This window comes from Elephantulus edwardii, unplaced genomic scaffold (genome assembly GCF_000299155.1).
Source record: "Elephantulus edwardii isolate Elephantulus edwardi_28Jun2011 unplaced genomic scaffold, EleEdw1.0 scaffold00173, whole genome shotgun sequence".
Taxonomy (NCBI): Eukaryota; Metazoa; Chordata; class Mammalia; order Macroscelidea; family Macroscelididae; genus Elephantulus; species Elephantulus edwardii.
In genome coordinates, this window is record NW_006399923.1 from 3,745,106 (window position 1) to 3,754,371 (window position 9,266).

Genomic DNA, 9,266 nt, shown 5'->3' on the forward strand with positions numbered 1-9,266 from the left:
GCACATAACAACAACAACAACAACCATATTTATGGGAAGAAGCCAATAGTAATGAAGGAGGAAGGGGAAGCTACATTGACGGTGTTAGCAAAAAATAAAGCCTGAGGAATCGATGGTATACCAATTGACTTATTTCAATTAACAGAAGCAGACATGAATGTGCTCACCAGTCTAGGTGAGAAAATTTGAGGACAGCTGTATAGTCAATGAATTTGAAAAGGTCCATATTTTTTCCCTTTCCCAATAAAGATGATCCAACTATATGTGGAAACTATCAAACAATATCATTAATGCCACATGCAAGCAAAATACTGCTGAAGATTTTGCAAAAATGGCTGGAACAATATATAGATAGGGAATTTCCGGAAGTTCAGGCAGAATTGAGAAGAGGCCATAACACTAGGGACATCAATGTCAATGGCAGATGAATCCTGGCTGAAAGGAAAGAACACCAGAAGAATGTCTGTGCTTTACTGACTGCAGGAAGTTGACTGTGTGGATCATAACAAGTTGACTGTGTAGATTATAACAAGTTGTGGCTCATATTGAAAAGAGTAAGAATACCCGATAACTTAGTTTTGTTCATGAGAAATCTATGCTTAGATCAGGAGACTGTTGTGTGAACAGAGCTGGGAAATATAGCATAGTTTCAAATTAAGAAGGGAGTTAACAAGGGTTGTAATCTCTCTCCATTTATGGATAATACTAGGCAGTGCTTATCAAAAGTTTGGGAAATATAGTGAATAGAACTTTTTAGACTAAAATAACTATATGCTAGTTTGAGTCTTCCTTTGAAGGCTATATACATGGATTTCACCTGATGGTATGTATAAGAATCAGATTGATTAAATCTGTGGCAACAATCACTGAAGCAATTAAATAAATATCAGCAGTGAAAACTAAGCCAGATTCTGATTGTGGAACAGACCAACTACGCATATGCAAGTTCAAGTTCTTGAAGCTAAAGAAAATTAAAGCAATCCGTAGGAACCGAAATTTAACTTTGAGTCTAATCCACTTGAATTTAAAAACCATCTCAGGAACAGATTTGAGGCTTTGACCACTAATGAGTGAAGGAATATCCACTGGAGTGTCAGCGATGTGTTGGTTCAGACTTGATGCTACACAGCAACAACAATAGCAGAGTTATTCTGTTCAGATAATAGCTTCTTAGTATAGATTAGTTGCTATGCATTGGAGAACTAGACAATTACTACGGAAGACAGAAGAAGAATCAATATATTTGAGTTATAGTGCTGGAGAAGAATATTGAACTAGACTGCTAAAACAACAAAAATTTTTTCCTGTTTAAAATCTCTGGTAAAACCAAGTGTTACTTGTCCTATGGTAAAACCAATGTGTTCCTTGAAGGCAAAGGTTTTGAAAGTACATCTCATGCTGTGGACGTTGGTATGAGAGATCAGTCTTTGAGAAGAACATTTTGCTTGGATGCATGGAGGATCAGAGTAAGAAAGGACTGCAGATGAGATGGATTGACACAATGACCGTGGCAATGGGGGCACGTGTGTCAGAGATGGTAAAATTGGCTCAGGACAGAGCAGAATTCAGGTTATTCATAGGGTCACTTTAGTAGGATTTGACTCGATATCACATAACAATACTCACAATATGAAGGAGCATATTTAAATGGTTGGGATTCTCAATGTTAGCCTTCATTTGTTGTGATCCACTGAGTCAAATACTTTTGCATAGTCAACAAAACACAAGTATCCATTTTTCTGGAATTGTCTGCTTTTAGCCAAGCCCCATCTGACATCAAGACTATATAAATTATGGCAAATATATTAGATAGATAGATAAATAGATAGATAGATAGATAGATAGATGATATAGATAGATATAGATATGAATTTTTTAGAGACCACCAGCTAGACTTTACTCAGATCCCAGGAGAGGAGGGCAAGGAGAGCAAAAAGGGACATATCTGGAAGCTGGGAGAAGGACCTGAAGCAGCGAGTGACTCCATATGAACCAACCAAAACTATTAGGTGGAACCTGAGTATTATTATCAGGACTGGAGAAAATTTCATCAACACTCTGCATTAAGCAGATGACACTTGATGAGATAGATTGATTCAGTGATTGCAGTAAAGGTGTAGGTGCGTCAGAGACAAGATAGAACAGGGTTTAGGGCTGTTGTACATATGGTTGATATGATTTGCAAGCGACTCGACGGCACATAACAACAACAATACAAAGTTTATCCACTAAGCAACAGAAAAAAAAACACCAAAAAACCCAAACAACATGACAGGCAGCTTCAATCAAAGGAGATCTTACTGACATAGTGAGGAGTATGTTTTGCTGTTAACCAAAAGTTTAGTTGTTTGAATATATTAATGGTTCCCTAAGATAAAATGAACTGTCTCTATCTATTATAATTAAAACTTAGAAAACTGAACAAAAGTCACCATGAGTAGGCCTTGAAGGGAGCAGGTTTGATTTTGTCATTTGCTTCAGTAAATATTTGTGACTTATCACACATGTAAGGATAGTTTTACTCCATTGTATAGAGTAGTTAGGAGTCAGAAGAGGTCAATGGAATGAAAAAAAGACATGGACTTTATTTTTAAAATTGATGTGTCTGTCTCACAGTTGAATGTTTGAAGTAAATCAATTTTGGGATAATAAAAGCAAATTAGACACGGAAGCAAGCAAATAGGAATGGAGAAGATGGATGTCAGGGTATAGTGTAACTCAAGATATCAGGATAAGAAAACTAAAAAGAGGTAAGAACCTTATCTAAAGCTGACAGAGGAAGAAAACTTACTCTAATGCTTGTATCTCACTCTCACTGTTTGCTATTGAATGTGAACGGACCCATAGCTGACCCTTCAGGAGATTTTCAGAGGCTCTTAATCTCTTGGGAGGGATTTTTCCATCCTTCTTCCACAGAGCAGCTGTCAGATTCGAATCATGTGCCTTCGGGATTGCAGTACAGCTTCTTACCACATGACTACCAGAGTCTAAGTGGAGGATCAATGAAGGAGAAAGAGTGTTTAATGAAATAGATTAGCACAATGACTACAATGGTAGACTCTAGTGTGTCAGAGACTAAAAAGAAAAAGAAAGATGGCACAAGACAGGAGTGTTCAGACTCACTGTTCACAGGGTTGCTATGAGGTGTTTCAACATCACTTAAACATAAAAATAAATAGTGTATCTCTGGTGCCCTAGTGGCAAGAAGCTGTGCTGAAAGGTTGAAGCCCCACAGCTCGAATCCACCAGCTGCTTTGTGGGAGAAGGATGGATAATCTCCTTCTGTGCTATAACGGCCTCTATAAATATGCTCAAGGGTCACCTCTGGGTCAGATCTAACTTGATGGTACACAGTAACAATGCTAGTACCCTAAGTTTGTACACAGGGAACTCTGGTGGCTCACTGATAAGGAGCTGTGCTACAATCCCAAAGACATGTGGTTCAAATCCACCAGCAGTTCTATGAGAGATAGATAGGGTATCTTCTCGTGTGTGATTAACTGCCTCTGAAAACTTGCTGAAGAGTAAGCTATGAGTCCTTTCCAACATGACAATGCTTAACGATAACAGGAAACATACTCTACTCATCCAAAGACTGCACATCTCCAACAGTTTGAATCCATCAGTGACTCTACAGGAGAAAGATTAAGTAGCACCTTTTCATTGGAATTTGCAGCCTAGGATATCTGATGGAAGGATTCTACAAGTTGGAACTGAGTTAAAGGTAGTTTAGCCTCTTAAAACGCTTAAAAATAATTTGCTTATTGAAATTATGCATTTATTTTACCAACATTATGTAACTCTCATGTTCTAGTACTCTGGTTAAAGTTTATTAAGGATGAGTAAATGAATCTTTCAATACTTGCTGTTAGGTTACATAAATTATTACTAAGAACAGTCCCTAGGAAATTGCAACACTGTGTGTCATTTTCAGTTTTTTATCCTGAATAGAAAAATTTGGATTGTTTTGTTGGATGAAACGGTTTTAAAAAGAACAGGAATTTGAAATATTATTTATATATTTTTAGGAAGCAAAATGTGAGAATAAGGGGGCCAATAGTAGTAACAAGGTCAAGCAAAAAATTCTTCATTTTCCCATTTTTATATAAGGCAAAAAAGAATATATTTTATAACATGAAAATTATTTGGTAAAGAGGAGAAATTGCAGGAGTTACAATAAGAAACAAACTATGCTATAAAATAGATAATGAATGCTGCTTAAACTAAGAAGTTAGAAGGTATGGTGATACGGCTATGTGATTTCAATATATTCACTTCTGATTCCTCAGTGTTTCTCAGTAAAATAAAAATTGTGGTTATGTGTTTATAAAAGGAGTAGAAAGATGATGCTGCTCTCTGAGAAAGAGAAGTGAAAAAAACAAAAAAAGAGGCAAATAATGAGTGATAGAGACTTCTGTTTAGTAACCAAAGATAAAGAAAACCTTTATCGAGTGGATACAGAATGTTGTCCATTGAATCAGAACCAATTCATACCTAAAGTTATAGCAGGTTTTCATATGTAGTTTAATCACATGGGAGGAGATTGTTATATTTCTTCAACAGAGCAACTCGTAAATTTAAATCATGTGCCTTTGGGATAACAGCACAGTTCCAAACTGCTAGACCACCAGAGCTGGTGCCACACAAGAGAGAATGAAGAGGTTATTTAGTATTTAGTTCTTCTTCACTGAGGGTGAAGGAAGAAAATGATAACCAATTACTTTTTTTTTAAAAAAAAAGTGATTTTCATGAAAGTTTCATGAGATTGGTTTTCACTCATTCATACACACTTTTCTCCATCTCTTCCCCAATTCACCTTATAATACTTGTCCTGTTCAAGACTGTTATCATACATACAATGTCTAATTTCTATTCCTTCTGGATTGTCTTTTCCCTTATCAATCCCAGTGCAGCATTCATTATCTATCCATTCTTTTCCTGTTCTTCCCCATATTGTATTCATCCTATTTTTATAGTAGTAGTTTTATGTAGTATATATCCCTTTGTTTCTGCGTTATTTCACTCAGAACAATGCTTTCTAGAGTCATACTTGTTGTATAATATTTTATGAGTTAATAGTTTTTCAATTCTGTGTAATTTCACTGTGTGTATATACCACATTTTCTCTATACATTATTTTATTTATTTATTTTATTTTTTCTGTAATTCACACAAAATTTTATGAAGCGATTTTGTTATGTATTCAATTATTTGTACATATATTAGACTCCTTTTTAAAAACGATAAAACAACTTTATTTTTTTAAAAGGATCCCTCCTGTGGCTTTCCCCCTCTTTCCCCACTTCCCCTCTCTACCAGTAATTCACTCCCCATCCTCAACCAGCCTGATGCCTCTCCTTCCCATTGTGGACTTTTGTACACAACTTACTAGTTATACTTCTACTTTTACAGTAGTGTTCTTCTTCTTGTTGTTGCTATCATTAGGTACCATTGAGTCAAACATGACTCATCAGGACCCTGTAAATAAAAGATCTGAACCCTGTTCTACCCTGTGCTGTGTTAATACTTCCTGACACACTAGAGCCCATTGCAGCAGTCACCATATCAATCCACCTAGTTGAAGATCTTCCTCTCCTTCGCTGACCTTCCACGCTGCCCAAGAAATAGCACCTCCTAGCAACATGGATAAAGTAAATGAGGCAAAGCATCATAATTCTTGCTTCCAAAGAGCACTCCAGCTGCATTCTCTCGTAGACATATATGTTTGTTCTCTTGACCGTTCAGAGGATGTTCAATGCTCTTCTCCAACACCACAGCTCAGACAATTGTTTCTCTGTCATCCTTCATTGTCGAGCTCTTGAATGCATGGCTAGTTATTGGAAAGACTATGGTCTGAATCAGCACCCCTTAGTCTTCAAATTGACATAACTACTCCTCAATAATTTGGAAAGGTTTTTAACTGTAGATTTTTCCCAGGGCACTGTGTCTCCTTATTTCCTGACTGCTGGTACCAAGGGTGTTAATTGTGGATCCAAGCAAGATGAAGCTGTTGACAGTTTCAATCTCCTCTCCATCTGTCGTTGTGCTTCCTATTGGTCCAGTGGTAAGAATCTTTGTTTTCTTGACATTGATATGCAATCCATTTTGAAGGTTGTATTCGTTGATCTTCTGGAGCACTTATCTGCCAGATTGCTGTACTGAGATAACTTGAGGTTGCTGTGATACTAAAATCTGTGCTACTGGTATGTTAAATGTCATAAGGGTTTCCCATAATGGACAGGTTTTGGTGTAGTTCTCTGATTAAGATAGACCAGGAAACAGTATGTACCATCTACTTCCTAAATAACAGGCCTTTAAAAGCCCTGTTAACACTAAACCAAGAGGACAGTTATAGTAGTGTACTGGTAGAGCCCAGAGTAGAAGTCAGTTGAAATGAGGAAAGTCAATAACAAATGTCGTTTAATAATTGGAACATGGAATATGTATAGCTTGAATGTTGAAAAGCTGGAAATTGTTAAAAATGAAATGGAACTCATGAATATCAACACAAAAGGCTTTAATGAGATGTGATGGACAAATTTTGGCTACTTTGAATCAGGACATCATACAGTGTACTATTCAGGGAATGATACAGATACAGAATGGTATTTCATTTATAATAAAGTTGATTTCAAGTTCTAACATGAAATACAATGTTGTGAGTGATAGGATAATATCCATAAGCATACAAGAAAAACATGTCAACATAATTATTATTAAAATATATGTTCCTACATCTAGAGCCAAAGAGGAAGAAATTGAGAATTTTATCAAATTTTGCAGTCTGAAATTGACTGGACATGCAATCAGGATGCATTAATGATAATTGGTGACTGGAATGCAAAAGTAGGAAACAGTGAAGAAGGAACAGTATTTGGAAAATATGAGCTTGGTAATAGAAATGAAGCTAGAATAGAATGATTGAATTTTGTAATTACAATGATTTATTCATTGCAAATACCTTTTCTGAAAGACACAAAAGATGACTTAACACGTGAATCTCACCTGATAGACCAAATAGGAAATCAGATTGTCTATATTTGTTTACAATAATGGACTATATGAAACTGAATTAGTTGACTCAGGATAATGTTTTGTAGCATTTCCCATGCTATGTAATAATTTTTAAAATGATTGCTCTTGATTGCTACCTACTATTCCACCGTGAGCATGTACTGTGATTTCTCAATCTGGTCTTTTGCTGACGGATATTTGGGATGTTTCTTCCAATTATGACTGACACTGCTATGGACAGTTTGAAGTGTTCTCATAAAGCTGAACACAGACATTCCATAGAAGCCAAATACTCCACTGCTAGGAATATACCCCAAGACAAATAACACTGAGACACAAATTAAGATTTTCACACCAGTGTTCATAGCAGCCTTATTCTACCTATTCATGTGTTGATGGGCACTCGGGCTGCTTCCACCTCTTTGCTATTATAAACAATATTCTGATAAACATGCATGTGCACACTTATGTTTGTATTACAGCTCTAATTTCTTTGGTATATTTTCCCAGTAGTGAGATAGGTGGATCAGATTCTATTTCTATTTTTAAATTTTGGCAATAGCATATCTGACAAGGAACTAATAACCAAAATTTACAGAATGCTCCAAAGCAATGGAATACCATGCTGCATTGAAAAACAAGGAACTCGTGCAATATTATTCAAAATGGGTGACCTTGGAGGACATTATTCTGAGTGAAATATCTCAGTCACAAAAGTACAAATACTGCATGGTACCACTGTTGTAGAATGCGACTGACATCAGGGTTAGGATGAGACTGAGAAAAACGGGATAAAATATGTATACTGCATTGAAACAGATGAAGGAGAGAACAATTAAAAGCGATATATGATTGAGTCTTATAGTTATCACAAGAGTCCAGAATTAAAGTTGCGTAGTGGAGTGTACTTGGGGTGGTGGGAGGGGTGCAGGGGGATTGTATACCAAAAAAAGAATTTTTCTTTTACTTTTCAAAGAGAGGAGTGAACTGGGAGGTTTGGGGCGAGTGCGGTGTGGGGTGCCTGGGCAGTGAGAAAAGTGCAACAATGAATGAATGGAAACCCCAAATCTCTGTAAATGTTCATTAAAATTATTAAAATAAAATTTAAGAAAACCCCAATCATAAAATCAGTAGAAGAAATTAACAGAAGTTTCACCAAAGAAAAATGTCAGATGGCCAACAAATATGTGAAAAATTGCTCCAAACCATGAGCTATTCTAGAGCTGTAAATCAAAAGAATGAGATATTATCTCACCGTAGAAACAACAGTGAGCAGCAAAGCTCAACAGTACAGGAAACAACAAAGTCTGCGTAAGATGCAGAGAGATCGGAACTATCACAGAGTGTTGGCAGCAATGTAAAATGTACAAACACTATGGAAGGTACTCTGGCACTTCTTTAAATTACTACTCCCAACAGTGGTCAGGAAAGGACGAATTTATCAGCACTGCGTAGTTGCCTAGCTAGTAGTTTCTGAGAATTGTAGAGTTCTTTCTAGAATTCTGATGATCTAAAAGTAGAAAGTCTGAGCAGACATAGACAAGTCACAGAAAGGGGGGCAAATAACTCAGATTAACAAAGTTCGACCTTTGTTTTCTGATTACTAGTGAGAATTGAAAGATTTTATAATTAATCACTGGGAATTTTGTAGTTTACAATTCAACAGTGGCTGTGCCTGTCTACTGTAGATTCCACTGGGATTTTCTTTAGTCATCAGCATTGAGCTACCTACTTTCTTCGTGTGTGTGTGTGTGCATAAAAAGTGATAAGGAGGGTAGGTTATTGTTTATAGTGGTTTTAAGTGGAAAAGCACTTCTTCAAATTTGTCTGCATTTGAAGGTTACTGTACTTCAGTATATTTGCGTAAATAAAATTAAATTTAACATAAATCTCCCATAATTTCAATGTTTTTATTTCAACACTCACAATTTCTGTCTCATATTTTAACCTCTTTATCCCAAATGTGAATTATACTACAGATAATGATAATTTTTCTCATTTGATAAAATATGTCTTAACACTAATTTTCTTTACAATTTTAAATTTTTTATAACTTAAAGAATTTAATCAAATGAAAACGTTTTACATTTATGTTTTTTTTTGAGAATGCAAAATATGTTTATTATTTGCAACAGTGTGTTTTTTTTTTATTCCATTTTTTTGGTAAATTATCAGGCATAGTTGCTATTAGATTAAGAGTAAAAACTAACCCCTGTTTTCCCATACATTTAAGATATGATTTTCTTGTACAT